Source organism: Propithecus coquereli, unplaced genomic scaffold (assembly GCF_000956105.1).
Source record: "Propithecus coquereli isolate 6110/MARCELLA unplaced genomic scaffold, Pcoq_1.0 Scaffold33, whole genome shotgun sequence".
Taxonomy (NCBI): domain Eukaryota; kingdom Metazoa; phylum Chordata; class Mammalia; order Primates; family Indriidae; genus Propithecus; species Propithecus coquereli.
This window is the reverse complement of record NW_012148952.1, coordinates 4,684,416-4,704,174: the sequence shown is the minus strand read 5'-3', so window position 1 is coordinate 4,704,174 and position 19,759 is coordinate 4,684,416. Positions and strand designations below refer to the sequence as shown.

Below are 19,759 nucleotides of genomic sequence, written 5' to 3'. Positions count from 1 at the left end.
AATTTAGCTCGTTTTGAAAATTGGTTCTTGATGACAGTTCTTCTATCCTACCCAGAGAAATTCATTGATGACATTATGTGTGGCAGGTGAGCTTGTGGGTGTGTGTGTGAGTATGTGCATGCTATAGTTCATAGATTTTATGAGGAACATTTTTAAATCTCTGAAACCAAGGTGTGTGTCAGGGTTTAATTGGCAGCATTTTTTTCAGGATGGTTTAAAAAATACCTCGCCTATTATAATCAGCCACATCCCAGATTGTAAATTTGATTTATTTGGGAGGGGTGAGGAGGAAGAGTTGAGCAGAAATAGGAGAAAATTGAGATGTCCCGTATAATGGCATAATTTAGAATAACTTTTTTTTGAACTTCAATTCCTGTTGTTTGTTTGTATGATTAATTGGGGATAAAGATCACATTTGTTTATATCCTTTAGAAGGATCCATCAAAATTGTTAAACTCTCCCTTCTGAATGCTCCTTCACTTTTTTCTCCTACATTTTCTCTGATTCTCACATACTTGCAATTTTGGCTTGCCAAGCTCCACATTCACAGCTTCCCAAAAGGTGTATACATCTTAGATCAACTGCGGCTTTGAGAAGAATCAGCCGTGATGAGATATGAGAACAGCACCCAGATCTGCACCATAAGGTGGGACACAGACGCGTCTTCGTATCTTAGCGAATCCTGCTTCTGCTGCCTCCATGCACACTGCTGTGTGCCCTCTAAGCTGGGCTTCTGCTTCCATTTCTCACAACTGATTTTTGGTTTTTCTGGGCACATTCTCATGCTAGACGCCAAGCAACCGCAAGCTTCAGTTCAGTAGCTATGAAATAAAGAGGCCTTGGCTCTGTCCCACAGGAGGGAATAGCTTTTAACCCTTCAGAGCAATTCCTTCTGTTCCTTTGCAGCATAAGTATTGCAGATTTCCACTTAGAGGCGACCATTAACCACTGTGGACTCGGTTGGCATGTCATTGGTCACGCAGATGGAGAGGAAGTGAAGCTGGAAATCCCAATGCTTGGCACTCTCAGGTCGGAAGCCTTGAATGCTGAGTTGTGATTTAGGACCAGGCATCTTTTAAACTGATTTTGGGTTGGTGATAAACTGAACTTGGATGAACAGGGGATAGACTGTTGCAAGGATTGGCTCAGCAAGGTGGTACCGCTGGAGGCTGTGGGGGAGAGGTGAGAGGCATCCATCTGGATATTGGTTGCTGAAAACCAGATGATGATTTCTCTCTATTGAGAGAAAGCAGTATCATATAGTCTCTGGCTGTGTCTGTCACCCAAACGACTGGCAAAAATTTAGTGGAAAATATTCATCAAGCCAATTGAGCCAAATTAGTGTAGGCAGGTTTAAGAGTTCTGGGCAGACAGTCATTGCAGACAGTGGATGCTTTCTAAAGCATCTACTTTAGAAATCTGGCGATGTTCACTCGTGTTCTATGCAAATGTCCTTTGTGCATCCATATAGTTACCCATTTCATCAGAACCAGTCATTCCTCTCCAGAAACCAAACAAACGTCACCTCCCTCTCAGAGAGATTTAGTCATTGACAAGAACATAATTTCACTTATCTAGCGATAAAAATGTTGACACTGACAAGAAGATAGTACCTTTTACCTTCAAAACTGGTTTATAGGAAACCATTTAAGCTAAAATAGCTTTTTCTTCCATTTTTCTCCATTTTGTCAGCAACGATCACTCCCTTTGCTGCTTCGGTGGCTCTGCCATGCCAACCCACGTCCAAAGTGCCTGAGACTGATCTGATTGGTTTCTAGTTTAAAAGGAAGATTAAACATCCCTGAGCCAGGTCTTAGGGTTGGGGCACCTGCGGAGGGGTTGGGTAAGGGGTTAGCACCCTGGCAGTGAAGGTTAGCTTTGTAGCTGTGAGGGGATGGAGGGAACGGGGAAGCTCAGTGCGGCGAGAGGCCCAAAGCTGGGGCTGCCTGTCTGAATATCATCACCCCGGGGGGCAAAGTCATCACGGGGAGAAGAGCTGTCCCAGGCCCTGAGCAGGGACACATATGGGAGCAGGAGAGAGAGGTAGGTTAGGCAGGGAAGAGCCAAGGAGAGTAATACCAAAGTGGGCCATATGTCTGTACTCCCAACTAGAAGCAGATACCTTTGTAATTATAAGAGGTGTCTTTGGAGTCCCACTGCCTGTCTTTAAATCCCAACATGCCTGCTCACTGGCTCTGCAACCTTTGGTAAGCTTCTGACTCTCTCAGAGCTGAGCCTCATCTGCAAAATGAGCACAATAATGATTCCCACTTCACCAGGGGCTTTGCTGAGACTGTGAATACATCATTTAGCTTAGTTCCTGTCATATAGTAAATGCTCAATAAATGTTACGCTAGCTTTTTACTCCTTCATCAATCACACAGGTCTTTCTCATCAGACTGTGAACTCTCCTGGAATGAGAACTCTATCTTATTTATCATTCTATGCTCACATCTTCCTTCACCTCTCTGCAACCTCAGAACAGCCTTGAAACACGCCTCTGCCCTTGCTGCTTCAACTCGGCTCTCTCCTGGTTCGCCACAGAGCCCGCTGGCTGTTCCTTCTCAGTTTTCTCCCCTGCGTTTTTCTCCTGCTCTAGTTCTCTAAATGTCAGCTTCTTCCTTGGGCTTCTCCTCTATCTGTACTCAGTCTCCCAACTCTAGAATTGATACCTTCTGAGCTGACCTCCCCTCCGAGTCCCAGACTCACATAGCCTAATGTTTACCAGACACCTCTACTTGGATGTCTCACACACAAGTCAAATTTCAAAAATCAAGAGTTCAAATTCAGAACTGTTGTTCCTCTTCCTTATCGCATCATCTCAATATATGGCTCCACTATCCGTCTGATTTCTCCAACAGAAACCTAATAACCTCCTTCTCCTTCGCTCCCCACAGCCAACCTATCAGAAAGTCCTTGTGGTTCAGTCTCTGAAAGATTTTAGAGCCAGCTCTTCCCTCCGCCTCTGCAGCCAACACTCAGATCCAGGCTATGTTCGTCTCTTTCCAGGAATCTGCAGGCGCCCCCTCACTGTACTCCCCATCTCTGCCCTTGACCTCTGACAGTCCGTTTTCCATGTGCAGCCAGAGAAATCTTTTAAAATCCTAGTTTTGTCGGGAGGAGGGAGCGGGAGGAGGGGATGGGTACATTCACACCTCATGGGTGCGGTGCGCACCGTCTGGGGGACGAACATGCCTGAAGCTCTGACTTGGGTGGGGCAAAGGAAATATACGTAAACATTTGTACCCTAGTAATATGCTGGAAAAAAAATCCTAGTTGGATTACATCCCTACCCTGTTTGACATCTACTATGATTTTCCTTTGCATGTAGCCAAAAGCCCAGAGTCCCCACAAGAGCCTCCAAAGGCCCCAAAGATCTGGCCCTGCCCATTTCTCAAGCGTCCCTGCACTCGCGTCTTCCCTTCGCTCACCGCTCTCCAGTCCGGCGAGCCTTCTTTAAGCTGGGTTCATGCCTTGAGACCTTTTCATGGCGGTTCCTCCTTGGGGCCCCTTTCTTCCACCTTCTGTGGCTGCTGCTGTCATTCTCCAGACCTGGTCTCAAACGTCCTTGGTGAATGATTGAATCCAACAAAGGTACCGAGAGATGTGCATTGAATGAATGAGCAAGGCTAGTGACAACTAAAAGGGTCTGATTCCCTTTTAAGGAGGAATGCATTGTTATCAAGAGATAAAGCATTAAGCCCAGCGGTGGCACATGGTGTAGGGCAAAGACTGGAAACTTTGGGCCAGAAAGCTATATCCGGAGGCTGCCTCTTCTTAGCTCTGTGACCTTGGGAGTATTTCTTAACTACTCCCAACTTTAATTTTCCCATCTGTAAAATAGGGATTTAACAACTTGATCTCAGAGGACATCGTGAGGACTAAACAAGATAACGTCTGTAAATCCTCTGGCATGGAGCTGGCCCCTGAGAGGCAGTCAGAACCTGATCATTCATTTCCTTCCTTCTACCAAATACGAAACCGTGGGATCTTGGGCATCAGGGAGCTGAAGAGGCTGTCTAGGAGCCTGCTCTCCCCCCACGCCCACTCTCTGTTCTTACCACAATCACACCACATCAGGAATCCCCGACCAGTGCAGGAAGCACATTTTTCCAGCAGGGAAGGTTGCCCGTCATCGTGGGACATCCGGGCCAGGTCACTGCCTTTGCTTATTCTTCCTCAAAGTTGCAAATTTCAAATGTAAAGTTCTCAGATCCTTCAGTTCAGAATATGATTGTATTTTTGGGTGAAGCCCAGCATCATTTTTTTTCTTTCTTTCAACTGCCTTTTATATCATACCCTCCTGACTCCCACCTCCATCGTTTGAAAAACCCACCCAGACAGATACCAGGAGGCCTCTAAGAGCTCTTAACTGTATTTTGCTAAGTGGCACTATATGCTGTTTTCTTGATTTCTCCTTTTTGAGATGTCCTGTTTATCTGAAAACCTGCTCTCTGCTCTTCATCTTGCCTCCTGAGCAGGCAGAGCGAGCTTCTCCTGGGATCCTCCTGCTCCCTGTCACTCGGCTTCCGGAATCCTGCCTTTTCCTCTTCCACCTCCTTCCTGTCCCCGCACCTGCCATCTTTCTTCCTCTACCCCTCTCTAGTTCCTGATCCCCAGTGTCCCTCCTTGTCTTGCTCATTCCATCATCTTCCTGCTCCTTGGCCTTCTTTGGTACAATGGGTTGGGTGCCCCATGTCACATCCCCAGGTCACCCTGTGATTTCAGCTGCAGATGCAAAAGATGGTTTTAGGCCTTCCTTGCTGCTCTCTGCTTCTCTGCCTTGGGGCCTTTTCCAAAAGCCCAAGAACAGCAAGTGCAGGGCAGTTACTGCCCCAGGGGCAACTCTTAACCGGGGGGATGGGGAGAAGGAGGTGGGGGAGATTGGAGGAACGACACTGGGTCTTGGTGACTAATTGGATTTGGCGCTTGAGGGAGGTGGAGGAGTGTAGCATCACTGACAGGTTGTTGACGTGAGGAGACTGGGATAGTTACAGGGACACTGCTGGCTGTCAAGACAGAAGGACAGATACTAGATGGGGGTGAGTAACCTCAGGGCAGGGCTCATACCTTATTTATCTCTATTCTCAATATCTGGCATAGTGCTAACATCTAAGTGTTTGCAAAATGTTCGCTGAAATAGCCATGTCTTCATGCACCAGCCCTTTAGGGAAGGCTGTTCTGTTAGTACGGCTTTCTTTGGGAAGCCAGGTATGGCTGCCCATGCACCCTAATATTGTCCTCAAGATAGTGACAGATTTTTCTCTTTTAATATTTGTTCACTGTTGCACAGAACATCAGTATTAGATTCATAAAACTGCTATTTCCTTGTCATTTATCAGACCACTTTGAAAGTCATTTGCTTTTTGGGAAGATTAATCTTCTAGAATATCGGTATTGCATGGTATTTCAGTAGGCATCCTAAGTGGCTCGGCAAAAGTAAATTGTTTAGCATTTATATATCACTTATATTCTCTAGGAGCTCAACATTAGTTAATTCTCATGATACTTAGAGATGAGTGTCATTTCAAGTCATGATTTGTGTATGTCTCACGTTTATAAGTGTTCTCTGCTTGCTTTTTTTTTAGTAGCTATTTCACTTTTCCTCACTAAGACTTCTGTTTAATTTTGTTTACTGCTCTCTTTGTGGACTGAAAACACAGGAAGACTTTTATTCAGCAAAATGCGCAACAGCTATTTGAATAGTTTGTGGCTCAAAGAGACCTCTAAGGTCCTACATCCATGTTCCTCAGAATTAGAGGTTTGTTACAGGGAGCTACAGCAACAAGAGATAAATAGGGAAGTTGCTTCGTGAACGGCAGAGTTGTCCTGGGTCCCAGCTGTTTCCATCTTTGGGAGAATACCTGGCAGACTTCAGAAATAGATCCACCCCAGACCTTCCCCACCGCCACCCAACTCCTTGGGTGGAGAAAGTGTGAGCCCAGGAGTGGGTGCCAGTCAGCTGCCCTGGAATATGCCTAAAAAGGATGCACACTAAAAAGGAAGACATCCTGGTGGGGCATGTGCCACTGGTGACAGCCACAGGGAGCCTCAGCTGCCCTTTGAGGGTCTGTACACTGGGAGGCCAGAAGGCAGTTCAGCTGAATGCTGCCAGAGAAACTTGCACAGCACCTAGGATGAGGCACAACAGCAGAGAGCACCAACATTTGATCAACCCAGATATAGAACGGGGAGGGCTGTCTTCCCCCTGCTGGCTCTGGGCAGTGGTGATGGCTGGCATGCACCTTTCTGGCACATGGACCAGAACAGATGTGGCCTCTTGCAGTGGGAGCTGAGCAGACAGACATTGCCCCCATCCTAATGACATAATGGTATCTAAGAATCCCTTGGACCTAGATGCCTTCCTGGGATGGAGAAGTTTGAGGGGTGAATCTCAAATTTAAGTGAATATTCACCCCCAAAGAAAATCTTGAATTAGAAAGGATCAGATTCTCTTACACTGAAGGATTAAAAGTTTTCCACTACTGGCAGAAGTGAAGGCTCAAGGGCTAAGATGAGATCAGCTATATATAAATTTCAAAAAATCAATTTTATAAGTTTTATAGACTCTCATGACTATCAAACATTCTGTCAATTATTTTATTACTGTCCTGTTCAGGAAATAAGGAAATTGAGGCTTAGAGGTATTGACTAACTCATACAAAGGTGTCCAACTGATCGTGGCAGTGTTTTCAAAGCCAGGTCTATCTGACCTTCACTCTCGACCTTTGCCTTAATAGATTATTTGTGCTTCCCAAACTTTTCCACCAAAGTGCTTGTCAGGGCAGAGGGGCTCAGATGCACAGCCCTCCCTCGGCTGGAGGCCAAGGTGGATGGGTGATGCTGGGTAGGGGTTAAACCAGACACTCCAGGGGACATGGAGTATCTTTGCATCTCATTTCTTTTTGAAAAATTATGTTTGATATAAAGAAATTATACATTTAATATTCTACTACATGTTATTATGTATTTTCTCTACTTTTAAAATGTTTTAAATTATGTAATGTTTAAAAAATAGGTCATTTTTATCCTTTGGCACCAACTGTTCTAGAGAAAACCTGATGAGCCCATCAGGGTACACACATCCCAGTTTGAGAGCCAGTGAGTGATGCACGTCTTGGAGACATAAAGCATGAATTTATGTTTTTTTAAAAAAAGAGGGTTAAAGCAAAATAAAAAATATTTTTACTACTGTATGAGGAAATGAGAAAATAAAGTGTGTGTGTGTGTGTGTGTGTGTGTGTGTGTGTCTGTGTGTGTATGACAGAGAGAGAGAAACAGAGAGACAGAGAGACAGAGATCGACAGATAGGCCCAGAAGGTTAGAACAGGGTGTTGATGAACCTGAGACTATCGGTTTTATGGCCATGGGCCCTTGGGCCTGATTAGCTTTGTAGGTTAGAGTAGGAGGTGACTGAGACTGGCCTTGTTCCTTTGATCATCATGGGGATCACCTGTGCCCAGTGACCTCTCCCCTGGCCGTGTCTGGGAAGGGCGCAGACCTGTGGCTTGTCTTGGCTAGAGTGACGGTCCTCAGGACAAGTGGAGCTAGAGAATGACAGATCCTCTGGCAGCTGGGCCTCCGACGGTCTGCAAATGTGTTCTGGGCTCTAGAAACACACTCTGCCTGTCCCTCCCTGTCTCTGGGGGTATGTTTATATTCACCAAGTCAACTTCTGATTCCAGAAGGGGGTATCAGAGATACTCAACATGACCATTCCCATTATTGGGAAGATTTTATTTCTTCACCGATCAGTTAATAAATTAGCGTCACCCACCTCTTGTGAATTTTTTAAGCAAACTTCTGTTGCCAGAGCTGGAGCACACTTGCATGAACAGAGGAAATCAGGTTTTCATCCGCAAAGCTGAGGCACAGCCCTCGGCATCTCTGTTTGGACCCGCAGGCCTGAAGACAGAGTCTCTCCAAGGCCGGGTCTGAGCGGCCAGCTCGCCGGTCTCACCCACGGCCTTCAGTGCCGTCTCTTCTGTAGGGGGGTCAATGCTGTACTTAGAGGTTTGAATCGCTTACAAAAGTGTTCAATCTCTTTAGTCAGCAGAAGAATGCAGACAGAAAAATGACATGGCATTCTTAGCAAATTGGCAAAATAATAATAATACCCAGAGTTTGGGGAGGGTGTAGAGAAAACAACTGCCCTTTCATACTGTGGGTGAGAGGGTAAATTGGTGAAATTGATGCAGTTTTTCACTTTTTTTCTGACATAGTAAAAGATTTTTAAATGCCCATGCTTATTTATTTATTTTATTTATTTAAGGCAGGATCTTGCTTTGTCATTTTGTCATCCTGGAGTATAGTGGTGTGATCATAGCTCACTACAGCCTCAAACGCCTGGGCTCAAGCAATCCTCCTATCTCAACCTCCTGGGTATCTGAGACTACAGGTATGTGCCACGAAGCCTGGCTAATTTTTTTTTTTTTCTATTTTTTGTAGAGATGAGGTCTTGCTATGTTGCCCATGCTGGTCTCAAACTTCTGGCCTCAAGTGATCCTCCTGCCCCAGCCTCCCAAAGTGCTGGGATTGCAGTCATGAGCCACTGTTCCCGGCCACTGCCCATGCCTTTTGATTCACCAATTCTACATGCAGGAATGAATCCTAAGGAAAGAGATGGTGAGAATTCCTTGTAACAGTGAACCCTACCATACGTGTGTTTTGGTAGGGGAGTGGTGAAGTAGATTGCGGTTCATACACATGATGGAATGCGGCACAGTCACTAAGGTGATCTTGTAGCAGCACATTCTCAGACACAGACAGATGTTCCTGATCCAGTTGAGTGAAAAAATACTGGACAACGTACATATGGTCTAATATCATTTTGAATATAAGAGAATATGTATGTGTGTGCATTTGTGTATGAACACATACGTATGTATGTATATAAGTGCATATACCCACCAGCAATGGCTGTCTCTGAGCAGTGGGATGGTGACTGCTTCCAACAGAAATCCAATGGGTCCCTCACCCTGTGACATCACAAGCCCCCTTGGTGTAAGCCCACTTAGACTTGCTAACTACGCCCACCATTCCTGTGTTAGTGGTCCCCTGTTCTGGGTTTTTAGACCTTGACTGGCTGCTTCTGGCTGCTGCTCTCAGCTGTTGCCTGCTCTGTGTTCCTGATTATTCCACGCCTGCCCTACCTCCTCCCCACCGATCCCAGCCAAGCCCCTCACGCTGCTGGGGTTTGATTCTTCACTAGTCTGTGAATACTCTCCTTTAGTTCCCGGCTGTTGTTCTTTGCCAAGCCTGGTACCTTTGGGACTTGACATCTTTACTCCCCTCCTGGTCTCTCTGCCGGACATATGCCCACGCAGTCAGCTTGCTGCTGTCGTTCCTGAGCACCTGCAGCGAGGCCATGCCATCTGTTTGGCTTTTGCTCATCCCTGATGTGTTTCTTCCCTCTCCCAACCATCTCCACTGCCCCTGTGCCTTTGGCTGCCCACATGGCAGGGCCTGTCACTCATTCCTGGAGAATGTCCGGGACAGTGGGGTTGAATGGCAGTGAGGTCGCCTTTTATGTGGGAGGGCTGGCGGAGATCCAGGTGGCCTTGCTGGTGACCTTCTTTATTAGGCCATTCTTTATTAGGCAGGACTTGTGCGTGGGATGGATGACATTGTCTTTCCTTGGAGAGTTGGGCTTAAGGTATGCACGGAAAATGGCCTCAGTGATGTAGGCTAGAACAATGGGATTTAGCGGAAAAAAGTGCTAGAAACCAGGAATGACTTAATGCTGTACTTTGAAGGCATTACCCAGACTCACTCTCTTTCTCATTTAGAATCTCTACTGTTTATCTGGACGGCCCTGAAACATTAGTGGAAAGAATGTACTAGAACCATGGATATTCTTAGGCAGATGACCTGACTTTTAATACCAATTGTGTTACATATTATCTGACAACCTTGGGCAAATGGCTTACCTTTTCTGATTTTTAGTTTTCTCACTTGATCAAAGGAGGCTTAGTAATAATAATAATAATGATAATAGTTACTTATTGTGCATTTGCTATCAGTCAGCTACTATGCCAAGCCCTTTAATTTAATCTTCCTAACAACAATGTGGTACATACTATTAATTTCTACTTTATAGGTTAGGAACAGGAAATTTTAAGGGGCTTAGCTATTCAAATTCACAGAGTTTATGAGGCATGGAGCCAGTAATTGAACCCAATCAGCCAACTATGAGTCCACCTTGAAGTCTGCACTATTCACCTCTCCCAGTGAACCAATGTAGGTGAAGCACCTCCCTCAATGCCAGCAGCACATACTAATTGCTCAAAAATTGTCCCCTCATAGGGGCATCCTTGGTTGACAAGCCAGGCTTTGGAGCCAAAGGTTCTGCTCATTATGGACATCTCAGGACTTTACAACTGGCTGGCTGCTCATGTCCTAGCTGAGGCTACGAGCTGAATCTTTCATTCTCTGTGTGACAGTGAGCAATGAAACTCCAATTTATGATCTCCCACTCTCTTTATGGAGCCTCTGTTCCTATCCCCCATCAATCATTGTCACTTTGAATTTTTGCAGTGTCTTACAAAATCAACCTATGCTGATCTTTCCATTGGTTTAAAGCTTCAGCAATGAAGATCTATGCTCATCTGGTCTCCCTGAAAGGGGCGTTATATCATATAGAATCTTCAACAACAACAACGAGGACAACAACAATTACATCGGCCACCACCACCACGAGGATGAATGGTGAGGCCTGTGGCATCACCAAGGAGGAGACTGCTACTTAGCTCTGGCTGACTGTTGCCACGCTGGACTGCAGTTTCAGTTTTGTCAGATCTTCGCATTCTCAAGAGAAATTATAAATATGGATTTTATGTGCAATTTTGCAATGTAAAAATGTTGGCAAAAAATTCACATTAAAAAAAAATGCCGTATCTGTGGGATGCATACCATTTGTTCTTATAACTTCTGACCTAGCCCTTCTAGGCCATTGAGTGAACATCATAGAATAACAGCAGCATAAGCCATGATCATGGGATAGTGGATATAATCAAAGTTTTATGTCTCGGAAGTCTCTAAAGAGCCATTGTAAGACCACTGTCACTTTAAGAGGCAGCCCAGGACTCCAAAGGGGACATAGTGTGACTACACTAATTGTAGTGGCTTCCATGCCAATTCCAAGCTCCCATCTTGGCTTCCTCTTTTTGTTTCCTTGGCTTTAACACTCCTTGCTCTCTCTTCTGGCCTGATCCCCACGAGCTGACCACAGGCTTGGCCTGGTTCTTCCCAGTGGTTCTCCTTTTGGCTTTGGTACCCTCCATCTCCTTCTTTGAATGGAACTGAGGTGCCCACCTATACTGAAGCTCTGCCAGAGGTAAGGCTTTGCCCAGGTGGGCTCTTTTCTGGACACTTGTGCTGCTCCTCCTGTGGGGCCAACTTTCCATTACTCCGCTGGGAGTCTTTGAGGTGGAAACCAGCATGTGGATTCTATGTGTAATGGAGTAATGCAGTTTCTATGTGTCTCCAGTGGTGCAATGACAGCAAAGGACCTGGTTACAGGCCAGATTGTATTCCTCCTGCATAATCCATATGTTGGAGTCCTAACCCCCTAGTACATCAAAATGTGATTATTTGGGGATATAGGGTCTTTAGAATGGTCATTAAGTTAAAATGAGGTCATTAGGGTGGATCCTAATACAACATGACTGGTGTCTTTACAAGGAGGGATTAGGACACACGCACACTCAGAGGAAAGACCATGCGAGGACGCAGGGAGAAGACGGCCATCTACAAGGTAAGGAGAGGCCTCAGAAGAAACCAACCTTGTTGACAGACTTGATTTCAGACTTGGAGCCTCTAGAACTCTGAGGAAATAAAGCTCTGTTGGGACTTTGTTGTGGCAGCCCTAGCAAACTAATGCAGACTCTGAGCAAAGACCTCAGCCTAGTGCTTCTGGGTCCCCAGTGGGGCCCTCCCAGTCATCAGTAGAGGCGGCCTGACCTCACGGGTGCAGGGGTCTGCATCCCACACTTAACGTTTGGAACAGCTGGTTCAGGGCGGGAGTGTGGGCATAGAGATTCCTGGTCCATCTGGGCCCCTGCCCTGGGACTTAGGTGAGCACAGTAGGATTGTCAGACATCGGAGACTGTGTGTGTCTGAAGGGGCTGGGGGTGGTTACGGCAGTGGAATTGGAGGAAGCATCCAAGCCCTGTCAAGAGGAGAGGCGAAGCTGTGTCCTGGTGGGAGAGAAGTCTCGCGAGAGGCCCGTGGGATCAGGGGAGGTTTGGGTTCCGGTTCATGGATAGGTTGGAATAGGTGGTGTAGGATCAAAGCTGTGAGTAATGAGAGGATGTTAGAAGTCTATTTTTATGTCAGCCTAAAGGGTCTGGCCAAGGCCAAGTCTAAAATTCTCTGGTCTGTTAGACTTGATTATATACTTCTGGTATACATAGGTGAAACCTGTGTATTGAAGTGTTCAGGACATTTATAGATTCTCAACATCTTACCGTGCGATTTTGCATTGTATCTGGAACTCTTACACGTACTGACCAGCACCAAAGTTAGCAAAGCAAAAACATATGGAATTCATATTTTCATATGGAATTCATATTTTCTGGGAAAAGACAAAACCACTGACGCGTATTGTTTTAAAATCTGAGAACCTCCAACAAATAAAGCCCCCTCTTCTTCCTGGCAAAGCTGCGGAAGTCACTTGAAGCTGCCAGTCTGTGGCCACGTGGCACAATTAGCAGACCATTGCTTCCTGGCTCTGTCTGCTTGGCAGAAGTAGTGTCCCATGACAGTGTGGGGTCTGCCCTGCTGTGCGGCTTCGCCATTGATCTGGTCTTGGCTCTGAGAGCTGGGAGAGCTGGGAAGGGACAGCATCTTGGCCTTGCAGAGGCTTCGGGTTTGCATTTCCCACAGCCAACAGTTCTTGTTCTCGACAAGTTAAACAGTCTTATTGGTGTATGGGTGATTCACTGCAAGGCATTAGCACAGGTTTGTATGGAACAGAAAGTTCACGACATTGATTTGCTGAAATGAGGTAAGAGAAATGCCAGGGCCTCAGATGGGAGGATCTCTTTAGGGCCAGCAAAGTGCTGATCCCGGGCTCAAGAAGGGGAGAGTATTGAGCTACGATGAGTGAGCCCTGAGCTTTCACTTTTGTTTTCTTCCAAAGGCAATCAATGACAGCTGAATCTGGGCCAGCACACTCCTCACTCGGACTATAGTCATTCATTCCTCAAACATTTACTGAGCACCTAGTATGTGGCAGGGACTATTCTAGGTGTGGGGATTAGCAATGAATAACAAACACGGTCATTGTTCTTGTGAATCTTTGATTTCTAGTTGTGGGAAGGCAATAAACACTTAAGAAAATGATGCCACATGATGATATATACCATACAGAATATTAAATAGGATAATGAGCTAGAAGATGGTGGAGGCCGCCTTCTGAGAGTTGGTCAGTGAAGGGCACAGCAAGGAAGTGGCTTTAAGCTGAGACCTGAATCTGGGGAAGAGGCAGCCATGGGAAGAGCAAGGGAAAGGGCAACTGGAGGCTGAGGGAAGAGCAGATGCAAAGACCCTGAAGAGGCAACACACCTGCCATGTTTGAGGGGCGAGGGAGGACCCAGGCGACTAGAGCTTAGTGAGCAAAGGAAAGACTGAAGGGGCTGAGTCTGGAAAGAGGTACAGGTGGAGCGTTGTGGGCAAGGGAAGGAATTTAGATTTCATTCTAATTGTCCCTTTCAACTGACAACAAGAAGGAAGGCTCTGGGTTTAAAAAGTCAGTGTTAACCGTAGGCTCATGGATGGAGTCAGACAACTAATTGTCCCTGTTATCCCACCTCCCAAGTTTACGCCAGAGAGTGGCCAAGTCAGCATGTAGGCCTAGGCCTGTCTGCCTCCAGAGCGTGTGCCTTTCCAGCCCTCTCTGCCTCCCTTCCTACTCGATACCCAAGAGGGTGCTGTGTGTTACAGAAGACGTGGCTCTGGAACTCACCCTGACACCCACTACCTGTGACCATGTAACTCTGAGACTCGCTCGGCATCTTCGTCACACAAAAAAGTCTCAGGCCAGCATAAAGTCCTCCCCTGGAATTACCTGTGAGAAAGGGTTTTATAGCCCAGGGGTAACAGGGCCGAGAGAGGATGTACTAATCAGGGTTCTCCAGAGAAACAGAAACAATAGGATATATAGAGACATAGAAGAGGAGATTTATTATGGGAACCAGCTCACTCGATTATGGAGGCCAAGAAATCCCTTAATGTGCTGTCTGCAAGCTGGAGAACCAGGAAAGCCAGTGTTGTAATTCAGACTGAGTCCAAAGGCTTGAGAACCGGGACCCAACGGTGCAACTTCTGCTCTGAGACTGAAGGCCATAGAGCGAGGTGCTCTGATGTGCAAGGGCGGGAGAAGATGGATACCCCAGTTCAAGAAGAGAGAGGGAGAGTTCCTCCTTCCTCTGCCTTTTTGTTCTATCTGGGCTCTCAATGGATTGGATGATGCCTGTTCACATGGGTGAAGGCGAATCTTCTTTACTCAGCCTACTGATTCAGATGCTAATCTCTTCCCGAAACACCCTCATAGACTCTACTGGCTCTATGGGTATCCCTTAACCCTGTCGTGTGGATACATGAAATTACCTTCACAGAGGATTTCATCATAGTTTCAAAATAATTGAAGTGCATTTTATGAGTAATAGTAAATGTTGTCTGTTTTCATTAGGAACAGGATGTGAGAATGGATTTCTTTTAGGTACAAGTTCTTAACTGACGTCCCTTCACCACTTAGGGACCTACGAAAACAGTAGTGGGGTCCATAAGCTATTTTCCACACTTCAAAACTGTCTAATGTCTAGTGGACCCACTTTAGTAGATTCTGTTTGGCAGAATCTATCTACTAAGGTGAATACACATGTATCCTAGGGCTCAGTAATTCCTCTACTAGGTACGGGTACAGATACAGAAATGCTTACATATATTCCCCAAAAGATACAAACCAAAGTGTTCAAAGCAGTACTATTGGAAATAGCCAACCCTGGGAAATTGCCCAAATACCTATCAACAGTTGAATTGTTAAACAAATTGTAGTATATTTATACAATAGACTATGCATTAGGCACTGAGAATGAATGATCTTTAATGATGTGTACCATGGAGCTTAGCTAATGGTGAGCAAAAGTAGCTAGACACAAAGAATATACACAGTAAGAATCATTTACATAAAGTCTCTTTGCTGTCGGAGTCGGGATAGGGGTTATCCTTAAGTGGGTGGTGATGTGCAGTGAGCGAAGGACAGGCAAGGGTGCTGGTCATCGGAGGTGCCCATAATGTTCTGTTTCTTGGTCTGGGTGCTGGTTATATGGGTGTGTCTGGTTTGTGAAGATGAACTGAACGATACGTTTTGGGTATGTGTGCTTTTCTGTAGAATATTATACTTCAACTAAAGTTTTTAAAAATGTGGAACATTTAGGAATGGAAATTATACTATGGCTACTTCTGGTTTTTATTGCAAACCCAGTTAAATATGACTTTTCATAATAGGTAATAATATGCAGGAGGAAGTTATCATTGTTGGAAAAACTGTTTGTAATGCAATAATTTTAAAAACATGCGCCCAACCCAGGGGGAGAAATGACAAAAAATTTCCCTGGGGACCACTTGTGAAAAATTTCAGAGCCAACAGGCTCAATTTCCAAAATAAACTATCTCACTGGTGGTGTGTTTTTTACCAAGGGAGTCCATAGAAAGTTTGTGGTACTTTCATGAAAGATGTAAGAGAATGTTATCATTCCAGGATGACTTAGATTTAGACATTGCAAGACACAGGGAGGTGTGTTAATGTTCTTTTCCTGCAGACATTTTTAGATGGGCTTGTCATGAGTGTCCTGTTCAGTGAGAGTGTGATGAGGGTCCCAAGTTCACCTTGGCTCTAGCCCTTTGCAAGTGGCCGGCTGTGTTGTCCAAGGCTCGGATGCCACCTCCCAGTCAGTCAATAAACACGGAAGACCTCAGGAAAGAGGAAGAATGATATGCTTGATTGGAAGTGAGTTTGTCACATGTACCAATGAGACAAAGGGCTTATGTTCTGCTAGAACCAGGGTTTACTCTGCTGTTGGCAACTGGACAACCTTCTACCATCTGTTAGCCACCTTTGGTCACCATCTGCCAGTTATGCAGCCAGTCTAGCCCCCTGCCTGTCGTCTGCCTTAGTGGGGGAGTCAGGCAGTCCCTGTCACTGATCCAATTTATCCTGGTTGCACAGGGACATTGCCAGAACAGGGATTGCTGCAGTTGGTGATGAGGAAGTGAGAAACTGCTACCACTTTTTACCTTGCTCCATTGAATTAGTTCATAAATTAGTTCATGGCAGTGACTTCAGTCTGGGTGCCCGGAGGAGCTGAGGGACAGCTGTCTCACCTGGAAGGACCTGGAAACTCAGGTTCTGGAACAGAGGTGGGAGAGTCAGCAGCCAGAAGGCAGCTGTCTTCAGCAGAGTCGAGTGACAATGGAAAAAACTCACGAAGAGTCGCAGGCTTGGACTCCAAGATGCAGGCAGTGATGCAAGGTGGTGAGACACACTACCCAGCAGCCACTGCCCCTCTTGAGACAGCTGGTAAATCTAGACTAACCTAAGCCAAATTTAGGAGTCCAATTCTTCTTGCCAGTGACTGATTTGAGGAGAAGAATTTATCCCAAATCTATCCAAGGATAAGAGGGGGAAAATATATTGAGGGTGCCTGGTAAATGCCTCATTGTTATGTCTTTATGTGACCGCTGAAATGCTCACAGACATGTTGTAACCAAGAAGACAGCAGACCTGGAGACAGCTTGAGATTTTAGGCTGTTGAGGGAAAGATGGAAAGAATCTGGATCCCTCAGGACACGACAGAGCAGTGAAAGTAAATAATCCTGAGCTGAATTTTCATTATGGGAGCTAATACGTTTCCCTTATTGTTTAAGCCTGTTGAGTTTGAGTATTTGGTTACTTGCAGCCCAACCTCCCTAATTTATCTCCAGCTTCAGTCCAACTTTTTCCCATCTGTATGCACATATTGTCATTTTTCAGCTAGAAAATTTTACTTGGATATATCCTGTGAGCCATTATTTTTCAGACTCAAAATATCCAAAGCTTAACTACTTGTCTTTTCCTCAAATATGCATCTCAAATTTTTATTAGAAATAATTAGGAATCTTTGACACCTTCTATTTCCAATCTTTTAATACACCATACATGTACACAAAATCATGCAACTATATTTTAATAATCATATAAAAATTCTATCATTTATGAATGCTTACTGTGTGGCAGACCCTATGCTAGGAATGTCATGTAGATTTATATACTCTATTGCAAATTATTAAAACAATACTACGGGATAGACAATTTTATTCCCTTTGCATATCTTAGGAAAATAAAGCTTGGGACTGTTAGGTGCCTTTTCCAAAGTTACACGGCTTATCTTGGCTGTAACAAGACTGGGACACAGCGCAGACTTCCCACCTGTGGCTGCTCCTCTTGTCTGGTCACCCTTTCTTTCAGACCTGTCTTGCGTTTGTATTTCTGTTTTCTCTCCCACTCTCTATAGGTTTAGGCCTAAGTGTCTCATGCCTGGACTACTGCAGTGGAAAAGTCTTCTGGATTCTCTTGCCTCAGTCTAAGCTGCACATTCCTGCTATGCTGATGTCTCCAAGATTCTGCTCTTTCCACTTTTCTATTTTAAAATCTTCAGTGATTTGTCTTCATCTGCAGCAGCAGTCACACCGGCATGCAGGCAATATAAATATGTGAAGTCTGTTGAAGACACTGGGCTCCAATCTGCTTGTGTCAGGACCAGATGCCTTTTAAAGACACTGGACACTTCAAGTAATAAGGCACCAGTTGGCTACCAGTTTATAACCAAGGACCTTTAAGACACAATCCATTATTTTTCTTATGGCATTTGAGGTCATCTAAAATCAAATCCTGAACTATCATCCCTTTCATCTCCTAGTCACCACTTCACTGAAGCCTCTCATATTACACACAGCCAAGACCTTCTATTGTCCCCCCAGATGGACTCGACCTCCAAGCTCTTTCTCATGACTTTGTCTCAGGAACATTGTCCATTCATTCTTACCTACTCCTCGGTAGTCACGACCCAGCTCTCATCCCTCTTCCTTGACAAAGCATTTCTGAGATCACATAGAAGAGATTGTTAGTGTTGCAAGAGGACCCCAAGGCCCACAGGCCAGGCTCCTAGATCATCCTCACCTGGTATTTTCCAGGCTTAGCTTGAACACCGCTGGAGACAGAGAGCTCAGAAGTCCCTAAGACGTCTCCTGCCACCCCTGGGCTGTACCGCCTATTCAAAGTCCTGCCTCCAGTAGAGCTAAATCTTACCATCCTAACTTCTACCTTGTGAGGTCAGATGGGACGAGCCTACTTTTTCCTTTCAAATATTTAAAGGACAGTTTCCGTGGGTGTCTTCCATCTTCTCAGAATCTTCCATATTCAAAATTCTCACAAAGAGGTACATTTAGGCAGGCATATGAAGACCCTCAGAAACAAAGGCTTAATGAATTTATGGCCAGTTTTTATGTAATAACTAACAAAGGAGAACTACCAAATGCTTACTTGGGGAGCAGATGCTGAAGTGGAGCTTGTAAACATCTTGGATCTTCTCTCTAGAGCAATCATGTTGAGTGTTCGACCACCTAAGAAAAGTCAGAAGACGATCTTCAACCTTTCAGGAGAGGAAATGCTTAGTTCACTGGCTTTAGTATTTGCCCTTCACCACGACAAACCCACTCCCTTTACTTCAAGGATGAGATTGATGCAGCCCTTGATTTGTAAAATGTATCCATTGTGGCATTTTATACATATGAACAAACAAAAACTGCCCAGTTCATAATAATTTCTCTTTGAAATAATATGTTTGAGGTTTCAGATAGATTTATTGGAATTTACAAGACATATAATATAACTAAAATTGTTGCAGTAAACCCATAAGAAATTGTATCTAAAGGGCTTTGTTGAACTTGTTTATTCTTCAAATTGAATTCACATAGATTTGGTGTGCTGTATTACCGATTTTCTATTTGTAAAGGATTATGACTTGTATATAATAAATATTCCTAAACTGAAAAAAAAACCTCTCTAAATCTCTCCCATTTCTTGCCTGTATTCTACAAGAGGATCAGACACAGTGTTTTGACTGTCCAAACGCCTTCTATGAAACCATTCGGCCTTAAGCAATGAGCAAGTGGTCAGACCAAAGGGGAAAAAAGTGGAGAGAAATATGAAGGGGCTTCGGATTTACAGTTCAGGAGCCATCTATTGGAAAGCCTTCCCCACAGAATAGTAATGTGTGTGCATGTGCCGGCATGTGTGGGGAGTGGGAAGTGTGTGTGGTGCTGAGGTGGAGTGAGTCGGGGATTCGAGAGTAGAGTGGAGGTTTTTCTTAAACATCTGTCTGAGGGAACCTAAAAGCTCTGCTTAACTGATAGCATATTTAATCTAAATTTGTAGCTTAGGATACAGCAACAGTGAATTTTGGTGTATTCATCCATCCCTCTGCTGAATTTCTGCATCACTAATCATCTGTGGCACTTTCTTGGCAATAACATCACTCTTCCTTGTGACATTGTGAGCAGTTGTGTCATTGTTGGCCACATCACTGGACTTTGCATAGTGTCCATTGTTTGCTCAGATAGAGAGTAAACCCCTCAGAGGGAGGGACCGCTGTCTCAAGGTGTCCCCCATAACTCCTAGCATTGCGGCGGCCGAGCACAGGTGCTCAAGAGCATTTGT

General features: G+C 45.0%; 1 pseudogene; it reads left to right on the top strand.

Annotated features, from left to right (window-relative positions):
• The first annotated feature begins 17,735 nt into the window (after positions 1-17,735).
• Positions 17,736-18,985, top strand: LOC105815354 (annotated as a pseudogene).
• Positions 18,986-19,759: the final 774 nt, after the last annotated feature.